Source organism: Erpetoichthys calabaricus, chromosome 4 (assembly GCF_900747795.2).
Source record: "Erpetoichthys calabaricus chromosome 4, fErpCal1.3, whole genome shotgun sequence".
Classification (NCBI taxonomy): Eukaryota; Metazoa; Chordata; class Cladistia; order Polypteriformes; family Polypteridae; genus Erpetoichthys; species Erpetoichthys calabaricus.
Genome location: NC_041397.2, coordinates 123,401,785 through 123,421,790, shown reverse-complemented (window position 1 = coordinate 123,421,790; position 20,006 = coordinate 123,401,785).

Below are 20,006 nucleotides of genomic sequence, written 5' to 3'. Positions count from 1 at the left end.
CTCTTTCATTATTATAAATTAAAATGTTTGTCTCAAAATGTATCCTGTACTGTTTCAAAAGTAAAAAGTAAAGTAAGGTAGGTCACCAGGAAACCCAACTTTTTGACTCCATGTGCTACAAATCAGATAAAAGCATGAGGTTTGTAATGTTTACATTTAGTTACACCTTACAAGTTGCTGTTCGTGTACACTGGTTAGCCGCTAGATATTAATATCCGACACCTTGAAAGACATACTCAGGGTACTATGAATCATTTTACGTGTGTTCACACACTCACGCACAATTAAAAACTGGACAGTAAAGTGAGTGCTGAAATCACTTGTCCATGTATGTTATACTATAAGGGATCAGAAAGCTACAGACAGTCATACAAGTTGCAAAATCTTGCTTTGAATGAAATCACCTAAAGAAATAAAGACTTCACTCTCAGGCATTTATGAGCTATAAAGCTCCATGATCAGAAACTCTGAGTCTCTCTGTAAGCATGAAAAAATCCAGAATAAAGCAAAACAGAAAGCAACCCCTACAGTTGTTGATCTTGTACAGCTCACTACAGTGGCTCACTCAGAACACGTGTAATGTATTTGTGGGCTCCTACCTGTGTCCAAGGCTTTGCTGTGAGTGCTCCCAGTCTCCTCCATGTGGCAGGCATCTGGTGTAATGCTGCCTGTCTGGCTGTTCCCACAGAGCTCTGCTCTTTTCTTGCTTATGCTTTTCTCTCGCTCCTTCTCTGCCTGAAGCTTTTGCTGCCGAACACACCAGGACTTATCTTACTGTGTCACGGTGCAACTGATCACTTCACTGCAAGCTCGGCTTAACTAGAGAACACTCCCCCACTCCCTTGTCATATGGAGAGTATATTAAAGACTCCTGCCACACAGAGGCATAGCAATATCTGCCCACACATGAAACCTACCCAACAAATGCTGTCACCTGACCAGACACCCCCACACTACAGACAGACACACACGCAGGCACCCACGCCTGCACACAGTCACACAACTCAGCCTACAACCTGTTTGCGCTTTGTGCTCAAAGATCAAGCACTTCAAAGACAACAGGATAACCTCTACATACCAGTACCTAAATGTTTTTCTCTTTCTTTCGTTCCCTGTGCTCTATCCTAATTCATTTACTTGTAGCGTGTAGTCTACTATTTCAAGTTTCATTCTATTGTTTGGTAAGACAATGGATGCCTGAGGTGTTTCTGCATGGGGCCTATTCAGAGCGGAGACTCACAGAAACCTCTAAAGCTGAAATTCAGCAGCGTGAGATTCCGGGGCTCATTCATGTTGAGAATGTTTCCAGCACAATATTTAGTTCCGAGGCACCAGTGATAATTAAAGGCTTATTTATCTTTCGCTTTCACTCATTGGCTGCATTTGCCTTGAAATAAATGGCTTTAAATAGTTGAGAGACATAATGGGGTGGGGGGGTGGGGGGTTGAAACAACCAGGTAAACAGAGCAGACTTTTTAGGTTTCAAGTCAATTAACATAATAGCTTCTCTGGTGGAAAAACACTATTTGCGTTTTACATTAGATGACTTTGTCATATAGCTGGCCTGGATAAATTGTAGGTGGGTGGTTTCTGAAAAAGAATGACAAAAAAGACAAGCACTACAATAGAAAGTTAAAGAAAAACAAAGCAACTGGCATCCTTAGCAGGTGGATTTGTGGCTGCCAAAACTAAGGACCACTGCACGACCCAAATTCCTTTCAAGTAATTAGCAGTTCTTGTTATGCCCTTTAGCACCAGAGTTGGTTTTGATGGTATGCTTCCCATGAAATAAAAAGGGTTATATATCTGTGAACAATTAATGTTCACTGCATCTATTGTCCTGGTGGAAATGTGGGGCATCTGAGCTTCCCATAACTCAAACGGTAAGAAGGGGCTTCAGCAAGACTTGTATTACTATGTAGGATTGTCTCACAAGTACAAAGGGTGTTAAGTACCAAGTGGATCAGCATAGTTCTGGCCCGAGACTGCCAAGTGTTACGTTCTGGTCATAACTTGTACTGTTTCTCTGGGCTTCCTTCTTCATCGCAGCCATAGCTAGGAATGAATGTTTCAGCAAAAATAATGTAAAAGATTTCCACATATCAATATAATGATTACAATTAGTGATGAATGAAAGTTTGATTTCACATACTGTAGAGTTTTGTGAAATTGCCCCAAAATCATTTTGCTGCCTTTATTTGAGATAACACTATTGGAACACACAATCCCCAATTCCATAAGTCGACCCATGGAAGGATCTTTCTGTAGACTTGCTTCTGCCCATTCTCCCATGCCAATGAATTTCAGGAGCAGAGAATTGTCTGTGAGGTTCTTGCAGGTAACTGCTCACTAGCCACCTCCTCCTAATTTTCACACTCTAATGCAGGATAAATATTCCCATGCTTTTGTTTATTGAAAAAAAGGTTGCAGATGAGATGAAAAGATACATGCTAATGGCTAAGGGGTATTAATTTATGGACGATTAAACTGCAGACGCAGAGTAAACACTTTCATGATAAACTTAGTATCACATTTCACCAAGAAAAGAGGGTGATAATTGGAATAGCCAAAAATAGAAGAAATAATACAATTTATAATTTGTAATAAAAGGTACTGAACACCTAGGGAAGGGCAGGTGCTCTGAGTAATTTCCTCTTTATTTTGAATGAAAAGGTCCAGGAGATTAAGGGATCAAAGCACACAGTCTAATATGCACACATGGAACTAAGTACTAAGAGGAGCAAACCAAACATCAAAGCCAGTATACAAACCAAAGTTATAGCCAAAGAAAGAACCAGTTTCAAAAACTAATTTGTTTTTCTTAACCCTACCAGCATTACAATACTCAAGTATTTTGTTTAAAATACTAAATTCAGAACCCACAGTGCATCACAGCTTGCTGTGTATTAGGGTGCATGGACCCAGATTGGTCAGATTGCCCATGCTGACCCCTGTCCAGAGCCGAAGGTGCCTACAATGGGAAAGTGAGTGTCAGAACTGGACCATGCAACAATGGAAGAAGGAGGCCTGGTCTGATGATTCATGTTTTCTTTTAGATCTTGTGGATGGCCAGGTCTGTGTTGTTTACTGGGGGAGGAAATGACAGCAGGATGCACTATGGGAGGAAGTCAAGCTGGCGGAGGCAGTGTGATGCTTTGAGTAATGTTATTCTGGGAAACCTTGGGTGCTGTGGATGTTTTACTTGATATGTACTACCTACCTAAAGATTGTTACAGACCACATTTACCCCTTCATGGCAATGGTATTCCTTGTTGCAGGTTGCCTCTTTCAGCAACCCTGCCACACTGCAAAAATTGTTCAGGAATGTTCAAGGTGCTCCAATTGTACTCCAAATTCCCCAGATCTCAATCTGATGGAGCATCTTTGGGATGTGCTGGAAAAACAAGTCCAATCCATGGAGGCCTTGCCTCGCAACGTTAAAGTATCTGCTACTAATTCCTGGGTATTAGATGCCATTGGAAACCTTCAGAGGTCTTGTGGAGTCCATGCTTTAATGGCTCAGAGCTGTTTTGGCAGCATGAAAGGGACCTACACAATTTTAGGCAGATGGTTTTAATGTTGTCCTGTGGGACATCCTGAGACTTTGCAGGATCCCCTCAAAGTTGGCTGGTCTGTACACAGGGGCTGTAAGTGCTGTGCAGAGTGCAGGCAGAACCTCTACATTTTTCCCAGTTGCTTCTAGGGTTCATCAAGGGTGTGTTCTTGCTCCAACTCTGTTCAAGGCTTGCATGGAACTGGGTGTTGTGCAAGGTAGCGGGGTCCAGCAGCTGTGGGGCATCTGTTGGGGAAGAAAGATTCACTGATCTTGACTTTGCTGACAATGCTGTGATCTTCGCAGAGTCAATGGAGGCTCTGAACGGCGCTCTCGAGAGACTGAGTGAGAAGTCTGAGAGTCTGGGCTTGCAAGCGTCCTGGATAAAAGCCAAGATCCAGGGCTTTAATGACCTCTTGTGCACAGCCATCAGTAGTGTTGCTGTCTGTGGAGACAGGGTCAACCTTGTCGAGAGGTTTACTTACCTCAGCAGTGACATTCATGTCTCTGGTGACTCTTCCTATGAAGTCAACAGACGGATTGAGAGAGCATGGGCGGTCCTGAGGTCACTGGTGCTCCCAATATCTATACATAAGGACGAAAGTCCAAGTCTTTTGAGTCCTGGTGCTTCCTGTCTTGGTGTATGGTTGTGAGACATGGACACTATCCATTGATCTGAGACGAAGACTGGACTCCTTTGGTACTGTGTCTCTTCAGAGACTTTGTATCAAAGGAGCGGTTGCTCATAGAGTCCCGAAAGAGGCACATTACCTGCATTATGAAGGAGCATCAGTTATGGCATTACGGCCATGTGGTATGATTCCCTGAGGGTGGACCAGGCCAAGGGGACGCCCACATAACACCTGGCTGTGGCAGATAAAGGGTCATTTCTGGAGGGTGGGATTAGCCCTCATGTTTGCTTGTGCGTTGCCAACCAGGATCCCAAGCTGTTTTGTCGTGTGGTGGGTGCAGCAACGTGCTGTACCAGTGCATGCTCCCCAGCCTGGTTTTAATGCTGAAGCTGATTCATCTATAAACTACATAAGAAAGTGGAGATACCATCACTGAAAAAACCTATCCATCTTAAAGTAATAAGGAACTAAAATGATTAACTGAATCAGCTAAGGATGAGTGAATAAAAAAAAATCAGTGAGGAAGGTGTTTATGGTTTGAAGGGATCATTTTTAAATAGAGAGCTTTAATTAAAGTTGATTGGCAAATACAAAAGGTACTTTCCTTCTGACTCCAACTATCCAGTACATACATACAGCTTAAGCTGGAATGGTATCCATTGCCTGAATTACTGCAATTCTTCCCCCACTGGTCATTCTTCAAGACAATACTGCTATTCAAGCCCTGACTCATACTGTACCAAATACTACAAGTGTATCTTCCATCAGCTGGCCTGACTTTATTATTCATTTCAGAGCCTTGTAAAAAATACCTAATGCTTACTCAGAAAGCACCAAATGCTACCTGCACTGCTTAAATAAACCTGAGAAGATGAGGTCTCCCTATTTCAAAGACTCGCAGTACTAATGTCAGTGAAACCTGATTCTAATTTTTCGGTGTCTCCTATGCTGATCACTGCCTTTTTTTTTTTTTTGCGTAAGTGAATTTTATTGTTGTTTTATTGTTAGTGAAATATAGCAGTTCCCAGGAAAAACTCACATAGGCATAATGAGGACAAGAAGATTTTGCAAAGAAGGTATTATAATTGATTAGAATATTATATTAAACTCAGAGACCTGTGACTCTGAACTGCATAAGTGGGCTAGAGGATTGGTATTCTAAACTAAGGTGCTTTCATTTTTTTATCCAGTTTGCTTTCAATTCTTGAAATTTCTTACATTTGTATACCTTTATTTCTGTTTAAAACAAATAAAAATGTGAATATGAATGCTATGTTTCATTTTTTTTTTATCACATTCTCTATCCTGCAGTAGCTCTCGCTTTTTCATTCTTCATTCTGTGGCGTATCCCACTGTGAGTCCATCACAGCTAATCTAAGGCCAGGGATATACTTAACACTACGTGATGTGTGAGCTTGAAGACACTGTTACTATGCAAGCAGTGTACTGACTATACTTGCGCGCATAGTTTAAGTAAATCTGGAGGATTCCACTAGATGTCAGAGCGAGAAATCATCACAGTGAAAAAACGTCCATTTTTGCTGTGTTGTGAGTTGAGGGAAGAAAGACATTAAAAATAAAAATTCTTTGCATTCTGATGCTGTTGTGGTGCAAAATATAAAAGTAAAAAAATTAAAGATGGCAACAGTGACATAAAATGTCGAGACAGTATGTGAGACTTTTAAAGCATTGTGTCATTACAATGGGGAACAGGCAACGCTTGTATTGCCTATGCGAGAAATGGATGAAGAAAAGCACCATGAAGACATTAGCATGTCAGCATTTAAGTTTGATGATTTGCTTCACCATTCATCAAACATCAAAGCATGCAGATTAATCGCTGCAAGCCTGCCATCACATGTTGATTGTAAACAACCATGCTGATGTCATGTACCAAAACTTGAACACACACACCACCCATATTTTTGCTGGAACTGCAACTCATGCACGTGTCACATTCGATTCTGAAAACGTGCTCAGAGGACATGTCAAAAGAATACTGGGAACGGCGTGGCAGCCATAATGCATGCGCGTAAGCATTCTGAGGATGAAGTATAAACCAGCTCTGTGTTCTCATACCTCATGAAATGAAGGAAGCTTGGAAAATGGATTGATTGTACTCCATGTATTACAGATTTTTACAATAAAAACATGCATATCAGAAATATATAATTGTGTTAAGTTTTACATAAGCTGCATAAATGGGTCTCATACAAGAGGCTATGCTGATTCAATAGATGTACTCTACTTTTTTACATATTGGTAAAAATATAATGTCAAAGTTTTTACATCGACTTACAAGTCAAAACACAGTCTTTAACATGCACAGTTTATTGTCTCATTCTGAAATTCCCACCCATATAGCTCATTGATCTAAAGTAGGCATTTCTGAAAATGTAGTTTTAAGCTTTTTCATTATAAATAGAAATAAAACTATACAAAAATGGAGAAAGAACCTGAACACTACATCCAATATTGGCCCTTCTTACACTAGTCATTTTTTTCTTTTTCTTCAGTAACTTTTGGTTGTCAGAGATCATGATGTTTTTCCCCTTCCCAATATGTAGTTGTAGGCTGTATACAGAAAACATTTTTTCTTATACTTAACACAACTAATTTGGAATGAACACCCATGAGAATCATAAAATCATACTGAAGGCTGTAAGATCATTCAGGCAAGATTTCTAAAAATGAAAGCTAGAAAGAACCAAAAGCATAAAAATAAAATAAATATGCAAGCAACAATCATTCAAGATGTTCAATGTTCAAGTAGTGTTTCTGAAAATATTCCTCTTACCATAACCTTTTGTTTCTGGTATTGAAGCCCGTTTTTCACCCATCTACATGCTACACTATCCCAGTGTGATATAAAGAGATACAAAAAGTCCATGATGTTACTGAGTGGACATAGCTATATGACATCAGCAGTACAGAGGCCACCAGAAGTCAGGGTTAGAGGACACTATGTACTTGAAGAAATTTGACAACACAGCAGTAGAAAAACAAAGTACAACTGCAATGTGTAAATAAAAAACATACATGCAAAAAGAATGATTTTCAATTTGTTTAATGAATACTGTGCTGGCATTAAGAGCCCATTACCAGCATCCAGAGAAAATATTTACAATTTGATGAGAATAGGCCATTCAGTCCAACAAGTTTACCAACCCTTTTCACCTAATTTCTTTTTAATAATATTAAATTAGGTTTAGAAGGTCAGTAGAGTACCGCTTTCTTGTTGACAGCTTATTCTATGCTTCTATGGTTCTCTGTGTGAAGAAAAACTTTCTAACGTTTGTGAAGAACTTTCCCTTACAAATTTACATCAGTGTCCCTCATATTCATTTTGAATGGCTGGGATCCACTATTCTTCTTCCGCTTATACATTTAAACGCTTCAATCACATCACCTCTTAATCTCTTTTTGTTTCAAACAGAAAAGGTGCAACTCTTTCAGTCTCTCCTCATAGCTCCGATCTCTGCGTTTCTTCACTCTTTACTGGACTTTGTCTAGTGTACTATGTTTTTTTTTCTAATATGAGACCAAATCTGTACAAAGCACTCCAGATGGGTCATTTAAAAACCTTTACATGCATTTGAGCTTGAAGATATGCTCACGCTAAAAAACAGGAAAATACGTCTGTTCCCAAAAACTTGAATTTATAAAACCTGGCATACACATATTTCTATGTAATTTACCTTTATAAATTACAGTCATCTTGCAAATGTACATATGTGAATGTGTCTTGAACCTCGCTAGGTTGTCACCCTGGAACAACCATACATGGAATATGATAATAAACCTTATACATATGCAATCACAATGCTGCAGACCTTCATTAGCTAGTAGAGCAGGTTTACACCTGACACATCCTGCCACTGCCAATTGAATTTGAAGAGTCCTATGCCACTGTCCACACTGCATTAACGCGTCACTCCTCTGTGATCTGGGTGTCAGACAAAGGAGTAAGGCACCAGCGTCTGAGTTGGTAGCCACTATCATCTGGCACATTTAATGACAAAATGTCTGTTACCATGAATAGAATAAGCCATATGAAACACTGAGAGTTCAGTCAGTTACCTTACCAACAAGCTAGCTATCATATACAGCAGCAAGTCGTTTGTCAATGACACTTTGCTTCAAAATAATCATGGGTTGATCCAGCCAACTAAGCCTCGACGTTTATCTGCCTCAATTTGGCATCACAGATGACTTTTGCGTTAATGGAATGACACTGCTTAGACTTAATGAAAACAGTGCAATTCTTGCTAGGTGCACATATTGCAATAAGAGTGCTGTCAAACGCCACAATTACATTAGAAAAAATGGATACAGCTGCAAATTGGCTTTACTACCAAACCAAGTGGAATTTGAATGTAGTACAATAACAACTATTTATTTCTTGTTTAGTCCAAAAACACAAAATGAATGCCTCAATGGGTTTACCGGGCCCTATTTAACAACCCCCCCCCACACACACACCACACCCAGCTTTGACTTTCTAAGCAGATAAGGAAAAAACTTGCCAAAAACCTGGTAGGGGAAAAAAATGGAAGAAATCTTGGAAAAGGCAATCCAGAGACAAACCCCCTTCCAGGTAGGTCGGGCATTAATTGGGTGCCAAAAAATTAGATAAACACAATACACCAAACGGAATACAATTAATCCTCTACACAGAGCTAGAATACATTATTTCACTCAATAAATACGGAACTATCACTATTTAAGGATACAGCTTTGTTAGAATACATCAAAAACAAAGTAAAAACTAATTAACTTAAATGCAAAACAACAATATCTGTCCATCAGTTAATTGTAGAATCACAGCCAGATTATAGGAAAGGAGTCAAATAAGCCAGACTCAGTCAGAGTCCTGGAGACCTCGGCCAATAAGCTGCCTGAATCAGTGTTAGGCCAGCCAATCTGATGAAAGGGCCCTTCTACCCGACGCTCCTCAGAGATGACTTTTCCATAGGCAGGCAAACAACTTGGCAGCAGGGCAGTGGCACCAAGTGCAACATGACGATATGGAGAAGAGAAGCAGAACAGGGGAGAGTTAGTAAGTGTTTATAAATATTGTATTACCTATATTTTATTACTAATGACTAACAACGGAGATGCAGCATGCACAGCTAATCAGCAGCTTTATTCAGGGTGTGCTAAACTGAAATAGTGAGTCTTCAGCCTGAATTTTAAAAACTGAAACTGAAGAGGCACTTCTTATAGTAGAAGGCAGACCATTCCACAGTTTTGGGGCCCTGTAACTAAAAGCTTGACATCCCATTGTTATTTTGTTAAACCTTGGAATTATAAGTAGTTGTAATGGAAGGCTGGCAGCCCAACCTGGCTGGGATGCAGATCTTTGTGCTTTAAACTTGTGCCATGTGTCTTCTGTATTAGGTTTGGGGGGGCTGGAGTGCCCTCTAGTGTCCACAAGTAGTGTAGTTGGCAGGATTACTGGTCACCTATTGGCAGGAATCTGCTTTAATAAATTTCTTCTGGACACAGCCCGCCAGAAAACCCTTGTCAGTCTGAGATGGGAAAAAGGAAACACAGGCAGACCCAAGACATGCTGAGGAGTCAGGCACCTGAGATTGTCAGCGTTTGACCCAAGATGGGGAGTGATCGCATTGTAAGCTGGAGCGCTGATCGCACCCTCAGAGGACACAGACGCACCTGGGAAAACTCCTGAAACAGCTGACTACCTTCACATTACTCCTTACCCTTCTTACTTGCGCTATAACGTGCAATAAACCTCTCACGCGGTACTCTGCTTACTTAAAAGTATTGTGCAGTGCTTCTCAGCTTTGGAATTGGTTGTTTTGTTTCTCTCTCTCTCTCTCTCTCAGACATTCTCTGCTCCTGTCGGAACTGTCATCTCTGACTTGTCATGGAGCACGTTTAAACTTTTGAAAAGAGACAAATGTTTGTTTGCAGTGCTTTGAATAAAGTTTCTTTTTTTTCTACAACCTCCTGTGTCTCTGTGCAAATCTGTGACCCAAGCGTGACAGCATCTATCAGGAGGAAGGAGTTATGGATATTGGCTTCCTGAAACAGGTATGTACTAGGGAGGGGATCGAAAGGTCTCAAAACTTTGCAAAGTGTGTCCCGTGCTTATACCTTCTAGAAAAAGAATATCTGGAGACCCATCAGGAAGCAAACTATGCACCTGAAGACAATGATGACTTCGAAAGGTGTTCAAGTGCCAGAGACCCAAACCAGCTGTTTGCAGGAGAGTGACACATGAACTGCCTCGAGGATGTGTGGGACAGATAAGGTCAATGGTGGCCCATTGTCTCTCTGGGACTCAACCTGATGGACTTCCCAGAAGGGGAAGGGTAAAGGGAAGGCGAGCGATGGTTGAGCTAACGTGAATGTTAGAAGGATCGGGGTGACTGAACAGTCGGCCAACAAATTGAAGCAGGTGGATCAGGCCAAACCCTGAAACTCCAACTACTATGAGCATGCACGAGACCCGATGGCACATTTGCAGGAAAGCCACATGTTTTCCAGCTCACAGCCTGGAGACGGGGCTAATGAATCAGCTTAAAGATTTTGATGTGTGGGAGCTGGAAAGGTTGCTCCAGCCCATACAGGCTTTTTTACAGATTATTGTTAATATCAAGAAGATAATTGAGGAGATGGGGATGACAGCTGAGGCGCCCTTGCAGCACGCAGAAGAGTATCTGAAACAACTTGGCCTTGAACTCCCTAATAAGGTGAATTTGACAATAAAGGTAAATGTCACTGTACTGTAAAGAGGAAAACAGAGCAAAGGGGCCCTGTGACTAATCAGTATTGGGTGCCATGTAGCCTCGAGCCTTACAGTTGATATGGGTGTGATGACCGATCGTCTGGTAGAGGGGTCAGATGATTTGGAACGAATGGGTAGTGTCGACTTCTGGGGTGTCCAGACCCTTGCTACACTGGCATCAGTCATTCAAATATTGAAAGGGATGCAGACAATACGGAGTCTCTTTCTTTCTCATATTGAGACCAGACTGTCACTACACCCCAGAATAAAAAACAGATATGTAAAGGGAAACAAGGATCTCCTGATATCACAGTGAGTGAGCCCATGTGCTCATGTGTGTCGTTGGGCTGCTCTTCGCAGGGGCGGCAAGACAATCCACCCTCAGCTGGGTGTGAGGCAGAGCAGGTGTTTCCATTCTGTTTCCAAACCTGCAAGACATGCACATTAGGAGGGAAGCAACTGTGCTATGAATGCCGCCAGCCAGGCCATATATGGAGGATTTGCACTTATGGAGCCAGGGTAAATGCAAGGAGACCACAGCAGCATAGCATCTCCTTGTTGACCTCTTGTTTGTGTTTTTCAGGGCAAAGCCGTAAACGTGCCAGTGCAGGCTGTCCCTCCTGGAGAATGACAGCCCTTGCGGGACAGGAAGCTTTGCCCAACAGTCCTCAGCTGAAGGAGGGGCAATATAAGGGATGGCCGCTAGATGGCAGCTCCCCTGGGCTACAGCAGTGCTCTGGATTCCCATAGGGCATCATGGGACTTGGAGTGCTTTACCTCAGCCCTGTTGGGTACAGTGGGTGCCGCCAGGGGGTAGCTGTAAAGACTGAGGAGACATATGGCATGGGATTTCCACCTTATCTGGAAATGCTTACAGACCGTTTGGGCGGAGGAGCACAAGCATTTCTGGGTTGGCCAATATAAGAGGACTTGCTAGCCTCAAAGAGGCAAGCCAGAGTCGGGTGGAAGTTGAACGAAGCTTGCTGGGAGGAGTGGAGGAGGTAGAGACCAAGAAACAGAGAGAAGAACAAAGAATTACAAATGTGCTGTAGTGTACTTGTGGCTGTGGTGATGGGAAATGCTCTGATGAAAGAGTTCCCCGCAATAAAACCAGATCTTTGTGATTTTAACTTGTGTCTTGTGTCTGTTGTGTTGGATTTGGGGAAGCTGGAGTGCCCTCTAATGTCCACACAGGCCAGCATCTTAAGATCTTAATGTGCAGTCTAGTTTATAAGTAAGGATAAGTTCAGATAAGTAAGCAGGGCCTTGTCCATTTAAAGCTTTATATGCTAAAAGGAGAATTCTGAAATCTGCTCTAAACTTAACTAACAGCCAGTGTAAGATAGACAGATAGATAGATAGTGTATTAATCCCAAGGGGAAATTCACATACTCCAGCAGCAGCATACTGATAAAGAAAATATTAAAGAGCGATAACAATGCAGGTATACAGACAGACAATAACTTTGTATAATGTTAACGTTTACCCCCCTAGGTGGAATTGAAGAGTCACACAGTGTGGGGGAGGAACGATCTTCTCAGTCTGTCAGTGGAGCAGGAAATTGACAGCAGTCTGTCGCTGAAGCTGCTCCTCTGTCTGGAGATGATACAGTTCAGTGGATGCAGTGGATTCTTCATGATTGACAGGAGCCTGCTCAGTGCCCGTTGCTCTGCCACGGATGTCAAACTGTCTAGCTCCGTGCCTACAATAGAGCCTGCCTTCCTCACCAGTTTGTCCAGGCGTGAGGCATCCCTCTTCTTTATGCTGCCTCCCCAGCACACCACCGCGTAGAAGAGGGCGCTCACCACAACCGTCTGATAGAACATCTGCAGCATCTTATTGCAGATGTTGAAGGGACGCCAGCCTTCTAAGGAAGTATAGTCAGCTCTGTCCTTTCTTACACAGAGCATCAGTATTGGCAGTCCAGTCCAATTTATCATCCAGCTGCACTCCCAGGTATTTATAGGCCTGCACCCTCTGCACATAGTCACCTCTGATGATCACGGGGTCCATGAGGGGTCTGGGCCTCCTAAAAATCCACCACCAGCTCCTTGGTTTTGCTGGTGTTCAGGTGTAGGTGGTTTGAGTCGCACCATTTAACAAAGTCCTTGATTAGGTCCCTATACTTCTCCTCCTGCCCACTCCTGATGTAGCCCATGATAGCAGTGTCATCAGTGAACTTTTGCACGTGGCAGGAGTCCGAGTTGTATTGGAAGTCTGATGTATATAGGCTGAACAGCACCGGAGAAAGTACAGTCCCCTGCGGCGCTCCTGTGTTGCTGACCACAGATGTCAGACCTGCAGTTCCCGAGATGCACATACTGAGGTCTGTCTTTAAGAACTTAAGAACTCAAGTCTCACTTTAAGGACTTAAGAACTGGAGTTATGTGTTTGTAGTTTCTTGTTCTTGTTATAATTCTTGCAGCAGCAGTACCTCATCAGTCGTTTATGGCTTCCAGCACAATGTTCACAACAGAGGTGAAGCTTGGCGGTGATATTCCTGACCTGTCACCAGTTCCCCCGGTCGGTGCCTGTTGCCAGAAAACCATCTGTTATTAAAACCTGCATAGGAACAAGTGTAGTCCAATTTCAGGCACTCAGTCTTTATAATGCTAGGGCCTACTCAGCATATAATTCCAAGAGAAGGTCTTTTGAAAGTCTAAATTGACTCATAAGCCAGTCATCATCATGGGAAAAAATATGACCCATTCTTAAAAGCTTGTTCCATTCCTATCTGACTATATGCAAAGTCTTCAAGCAGCACTAAACAAGTCATGTTGTGTCAAACTCTTAAGCTATGAATAAGCTCTAGGGCATGACAGTTAGATCTTTTTGTACACAGGGAGTATATCACATCTGTGTCTTTACTGCGCTTTGGTTTTCAATCCTGGGAAGTGTGACAGGTAACTCATGTAAACAAAAGTGTTTTTCAATAAAAATATACAGCATTGGCCCTTTTAAAAGTAAAGTACAATGAAGTATACAGTATATGTCATTTATCACATTTGATGTTTAATATGCTTGTCAAGTCAATGCACATGACTCAGTCACTCATTGTTCAGTGATAAGAATTATTATACATGAAAGTTATCATTTAGCTGGTTTGGTTGCATTTCCCTATATTATCACAGGTGTCGTTATTTCCTAGCTTCTCAAATCTATTGTGTACAGATGGGTCAGAGTTGCTGTAAATTTACCCAAGTTCCTTTGCCAAGATTTCTGATGTTTGTTTGGAAAGCTACATACAGTACATACATTTTGAGCCTCTTTTTTTGTGTACGCAAGCTTTATAAATCTCACTCCAGGTGAGGCCTCACTAGTGTGTTAAATAACTTAGGCATAACTTCTCTGATTTGTACTCTACACATTATGTTATATAACCAAACATCCTATTACAGTAGTCTTCTTGATCTCTTTTGTACACTGCCTTGATGTTGACAGTGATGAGTCCACTATGACTAACAGGTCCTTCTCATAAAGTGTACTTTCAAGCTTTAACACTCCCATTGTGCATTCAAATCCAACATTTCTACTACTATGTGTAAACCCTTATGCTTATTTACTTACATTAGGTTTTATATTCTACAAATCTGCCCAAGCCTATACGGTATCCAGGCTCCTTTGGAACAATTTAGCTGATTCTGTATTATCTGCCATTCTACCAAACTTTGTAGCTCTGTATCATTTGAAAATGTAACCAATTTGTCATTTATATTCTTATCCAGATCATTTATATATATTAAAACGAGAAGTTGCTCTAACATTGTTCCCTGAGGGACACAATTTCTATCATCACCTAATTCTGAAAACATTCCTCTCAGCATAACCTTTTGCTTCTGGTGCTTAAGCCAATTATGGACCCATCTATACACTACACTTTCAATTCCTACATCTTTTAATTTGGTCTCTAGCCTCTTATGCAGCCCTTATCAAAAGCTTACAAACATGCTTACTGTTGGAACATTTTGGCTGTTCCCAAGGTGCTGGTTACTTAGGACATGATGATGCCTACAGTGTATCTTGTTTACTTTCATAAACAATTTACATATTGCTCTTATAGTTAGGTAACTAGTCAAGGCATTTATGAAGATATCACTTTGCATTATAGAAAAAAGTGCTGACACTGAATTTACAAGTGTTATGCTGGTTGTGAAAACATAAACTAGTTCACCTGGAGCACATACACATGCTAACTGAATGTCTTTTTATATTCAGCTAGCCCCCTTCAAATAGTCTTCTGACAAAAAAGAGAAAGAGTTTCCAATTTCTAAGATGTAACTAGCAACAGATCAGGAGCTCTATGTGTCCTTTTAACAAAGAAACTAAAAACAAATAGGTTTCTCAAGAGACTGTGATTTGCAGTGAACAATCAGACGTCTAAACCATTATACTATTTCAAATTGCAAGGAGTCTTTAACTAGAGCACTGTTATTCAACTAGAGCCAAAAAGACGAAGAATGGAAAGATTAAAGCTGAGAATTGTAAACCAGAATGCCAGAACCTACATCACTAAACAACACCTGTTTACAAGTCAAATCCGTAATCTTGGACAAATGGCTTTTGATGCTGTGTTTGGAATTTTAAGTGAGTCTTCATGACAAAAAGAGTGGTGACTCTTGGTAGTTGCTCTCTAATAATGGGACATAGTCTCTTAGCAACCGCTTACCCTTTATTCATCCATAGAAACTGTAGAATGGTGGTGTGACACACTTAAAAATTAAATGAAAAAAAATCTTTCTCAAGCAAAGAAATAAAATTAAAACACACACATGAGAATAATTTTTGAAAATTCAGCTTAAGTCTCATTAACTGAAAAAATGTATCTAAAGCATTCCAATTTTTAACAGCATGAACTGTAGCTGCCAGTGTGTTTACAAAGTTTGTATGAGTGTATAGGCAATAAATTTAAAATAGTTTGGGAGTATGCACACAGGTGCATATGTTTTTGTTAGTTCAAAAACACAGAAATTCCCTGTACATAGTAATAAATCTTTTTATTATTATTGTTTCACAGTGTTTATGGTTCCTTGCACATGCATTCAGTCCATGCCCCCTTCCCTTATATGAACCCAGCATGCAGCTGGCCAAGCAGGCTTTCATCAGAACTCAGAGATCAGTTTGTACTACTTGCTTCAGCATGATCAATCAGTATCCTGAACACTGCAACTCTGTGAGTACAATTATATATATATATATATATATATATATATATATATATATATATATATATATATATATATATATATATACACATATATATATAGTGACAGATAGAGGGCACTGTCGTCATCTTGAACCCTCTGACTTGACTCCAGACACCAGGTAAAAGTCCAATAATTCATTTTATTTGAATTATAACGTGCACAAAGCACCCTCCTCTCCACAATACTCACATAAATCACAATAACCAATCAATAAACAATCCTCCACTCTCCCAGACACTTAGCCACCCTACCACCCAGCTCAGCTCGACGTCTGGGATTTCCCATAGTCCTTTAATAGTCCTTGACCCAGAAGTGTTTCGCCCTCTCTATCCACGTGACCTGGAACACTTCCGGGTCAGATAAAAACTCTTCTTTTTCACCCCGGAAGCACGTCATTCTTCCTGTCGCTATGACTACGATGTACTTCCAGGTTATAGGGCACATAATAGTCTCTGGGCCTTCCTGCAGCGTCCTCTGGAGGTTCCCATGGTATCCAGCAGGGCTGTGATGAAAAACTCCACTGTCCATGATGCCCTGCTGGAACTCGGGACACCTCTATGTTGCAGGCAGGGCTCCACCTGGCGGCCTGTGGGTATTGGCCGGGATAAAAGGCCGGCCATGTACCATAGTACTCTCCTCTCAGCGAAAAAAACATGTTTTGGAGCGTCCAGCCCTGCGAGGGTCGTCCTCCTCCAGGAGGATTCGTAAATCGGGCCTTGGCTATGTTGTCTAGCCTCCCCAGAGAACCTAGGGGGAACATTATAACGGGAACCCCTCTGATCCCCCATCCTCCGAGGACAACTTCACCATTCATGGCCCGACCGACGACAGTTGTAGCAAATCCGCCGTCCTCCTGGTAGCCTTCCTCCACAAGACTGGAAACACCTTGGGAACTCTGTCTCCGCCCTTTTCTCCGCCGAGGGAGGTTCCATAGCCGCCTCTGTGTTTTCTACGCCCTTTTCTACTTTATCAGGAGACCCCCGTTTCTCTTTTGGGATCTCCTTTTTAATCTGGGACTTGTCCACAGTTTGGAGCTCTCTATTAACAAAAGAGAGCCCTTTTACTGTCTGAACGCCCTTTGATTTTAAATTAACCCGAGGCGGCATCTTCAGCCCCGCATCGTTCCAAGAGACAGCACTTTTCAGCTGTTCCAGTTCGACCGGCGCTTCCACCGCCCCTTCTGTCATCGTACCACAATCTTTTGTAGGGCACGCAGTGATTTGGCACCCGGTACTTATTAAACATGGGCCCGGATTACACTGCGTCCCTTTATACTGTACAGTACCGTCTTTACTCACCTGTACCGCCAAATCATATAAGATGGGATGCTCACGACCCAGCCACCATAGGTATTCATCCACCTTCTTTATCGGCTCTTCGGCCGTTGCTCCCAGGTCTCCGACTATCTTCGTTATAGCCTGTAGCATCTGCAAAATACTCCGCATGGGCTCGATCAGTTTTTCGAGGTCCCGCACGTCCACAATATTATTTACTTAGGCTGGAGGCAAGCTTACTTCCGTATTCGTCTTACCTGCCGGCCGGGAGCCAGTGAGCATGTCCGCTATCGGCATGTGCTCTGACGGGTCTCATGGAGGTTTCTTGGAATTGGAGTTCTCACTCTCTGAGGACCGGGACGCCATCTTTGCTGACTGCAATCCGCCTGTATTAATTTGTCGGGGGATCGATCAGCCATTTCCCGGCCCTCTTTACCTTTTCGTGGGGTGAGCGGTGCTTCGCTCGCCTCCCCCTTCACTGAGGCACCGGGCAGCTCACAAAAATTTTATTTGTTGGGTCCCCCGCTTTGTAACAAGCGGAAGGCCCCATGTTGGGCGCCATTGTGAGATTTGCCCGGACACCACCAGTCGGAAACCACTTCTTTATCAAAATCACACGTTTATTATACATAATAAACACAGTCCTTAAACACCACACAATGCACAAAGCAATAATCACCCTATATATCTCTATGTCTCAGTCCTTGGCTGCCCCTACTCTCCTCCTGGGAGCTTCGTCCTGCTCCCACTCTGGCTCCCAGACTGTAAGAAGGCGGCTCCTTTTATCCCTGCCAGGATGTGCTCCAGGTGTCTGATGAAGCACTCTGGGCATCCCTGGCAGGTTCCTCCGCCATCTTGCAGAGTGTGGCGGAAGTAACTATTTCCGAGTCCTACAACAGGCCAGAAGCTTTTTGTTCTTCTCCCGTGGTCCTCTCCTGCTCCAGGGCGGTTGCCCCCTCATGGCCCGGAAGCTATTCCTGCCACCTTCCAGTCCTTTTAGGCATCCCAGCCAGGTAATGACCCCGGCAATCTGCCATAATATATATACATTTATATACAGTATATATATATATATATATATATATATATATATATATACTGTATATATACATGTATATATATTGTTGCAGGTGGCTGGGGGGCGACTCGGCCGGGCTTACGCCCGCCTCAGACCACGTGGGGGCGACCACCCTGGTTTCTATGGGGGCGCCCCGATGCCTTGGGAGCCCTGGACCTCAGCACTTCCGCCACACTCGGAAGTGCTGCGGGGAAGAGGAGCAGGGACACCTGGAGTACTTCCGGGTATGCAGCCGGCACTTCCGCCACACTGGGGAGTGCCGGTGGAAGATTGCCCTGAAGCACCTGGAGCACATCCGGGTGTGTATAAAACGGGGCCGCCTCCCTTCATTCAAGGCTGGAGTCAGGTGAGGAGAAGGACGAGGTCCGGGAGGAGGCGGCCTGAAGAGAGAGAAAAGGCATTTGTTGAGGGCCTGGACTGAGTATGATTGGTGCTGTGGCACTGGGTTGTGCATTTAGAACTGTAAATAATAGTTGTAAAATAAACGTGTGCTGGGTGACAAAATGATGTCTGCCTGTCTGTGTCCAAGGCTCGTTCCACAATATATATATATACTGTATATATACACTGCTCGAAAAAATTAAAGGAACATTTCTAAATCAGAGTATGGCATCAAGTCAATGAAACTTGTGGGATATTGATCTGGTCAGTTAAGAAGCAGAGGGGGTTGTTAATCAGTTTCAGCTGCTTTGGTGTTAATGAAATTAACAACTGGTGCACTAGAGGGGCAACAATGAGACGACCCCAAAACAGGAATGGTTTAACAGGCCACTGACATTTCTCCCTCCTCATCTTTTCTGACTGTTTTGTCACTAGATTTGCATTTGGCTACAGTCAGTGTCACTACTGGTAGCATGAGGCGATACCTGGACCGTACAGAGGTTGCACAGGTAGTCTTCTGCAGGATGGCACCCATTGCCAGAAGATTTGTTGTGTCTCCCAACACAGTCTCAAGGGCAAGGAGGAGATTCCAGGACACAGACAGTTACACTAGGAGAGCTGGACAGGGCCGTACAAGGTCCTTCACCGATCAGTGGGACTGGTATCTGCTCCTGTGGGCAAGAAGGAACAGGATGAGCACTGCCAGAGCCCTACAAAATGACCTCCAGCAGGCCACTGGTGCGAATGTCTCTGACCAAACAATCAGAAGCAGACTTCATGAGGGTGGCCTAAGGGCCTGACATCCTCAAGTGGGTCCTGTGCTCACTGCCCTCCACCATGGAGTTTGATTGGCATTTGCCATAGAATACCAGAATTGGCAGGTCTACCACTGGTGCCCAGATGAGAGCAGGTTTACCCTGAGCACATGTCACAGACGTGACAGGATCTGGAGAAGCCATGGAAAATGTTATGCTGCCTGTAACATTGTTCAGCATGACCAGTTTGGTGGTGGGTCAGTGATGGTCTGGGGAGGCATATCCATGGAGGGACACGCAGACCTTTACAGCCTAGACAACGGCACCTTGACTGCCATTAGGTATTGGGATGAAATCCTTGGACCCATTGTCAGA